Source organism: Limulus polyphemus, unplaced genomic scaffold, assembly GCF_000517525.1.
Source record: "Limulus polyphemus unplaced genomic scaffold, Limulus_polyphemus-2.1.2 Scaffold487, whole genome shotgun sequence".
In the NCBI taxonomy this organism is placed as follows: domain Eukaryota; kingdom Metazoa; phylum Arthropoda; class Merostomata; order Xiphosura; family Limulidae; genus Limulus; species Limulus polyphemus.
In genome coordinates this window covers 455,847-456,730 of record NW_013666097.1, presented here as the reverse complement: position 1 = coordinate 456,730, position 884 = coordinate 455,847, and the positions used below count along the sequence as shown (strand labels likewise).

General features: G+C 33.7%; 1 long non-coding RNA gene across 1 annotated transcript in view; it reads left to right on the top strand.

Annotated features, from left to right (window-relative positions):
- The first annotated feature begins 433 nt into the window (after positions 1-433).
- LOC106458570 overlaps positions 434-884 on the top strand; it is a 14,180-nt gene continuing 13,729 nt past the window's right edge. The window contains exon 1 of the long non-coding RNA XR_001290784.2: positions 434-685. This is a non-coding gene — a long non-coding RNA (uncharacterized LOC106458570). The remainder of the gene's footprint in view (positions 686-884) is intronic.

The window sequence follows — 884 nt, the reverse complement described above, 5'->3', positions numbered from 1 at the left end:
CCCCATTATCGGTAAGAGTCACATCAGTGGTAGTAACTTCATTAACGGCTTCCACTGTCGTCACAATACTCTTTTGATTTTATTAGTTTTATTTAAAAAAGGACCTGTATCGCTGAAGTTCCTCGGAAAGAATTTATATCAGAAATTAACAAACGAGCAGATACGTAAAAGTATGATTAATATACGCAATTAAAACAGTAGTAAGCAGACACCTTTATAATACGATAGTGGTTATAAAATACAGGCCAAAACTTTGGAATAAATACGTATTACAATAAGTTTCGAAAGGAATAAATAAAATCCCAAAACAAAAGCGTCACCCACATACGATCTCGTATTCTCTCCTTTTAGGCCAACCAAATGATCAAACTTCCTGGAAATGCAGTGTAAATCACGCATGTGACTTCCTTCGTACATTAGTGCTATTCACTCGAAAACTTCTGGGTATTCCCAGTATCATGTTTTGTAGTGATATATAAACGGGTTACTCAAGCACCGCAGTTCGTATTTTCTTGGCACATACGAGATTTGACGAGTACTACAAGCAGTTTACAACACATCCTTCAAACGTACTGAAAGTTGAAACCAGAAGCAGCAAACTTATCAATTATGTTTTCTTTAAAGTTGAACTATTTCACAGTAATAATGTTGCTATTTTTAGCGTCAAGTGTATTCTCTCAACAGGGTAAGTAATGTTATTGTTTTTATTTTCAGTGTGTGAACTTTACGTATTAAAGCTATTTAATGTTATTAAGAACATTTTTTTTTCAGATTAGGTATATTAAATCGTTATGATTCGATGACGAGGAACCCACTTTGAGACTAATAATGGCTGGAGACGGCTTAAATGGGTAATGAAGAAAAACTTTAATATAAGTTTAACA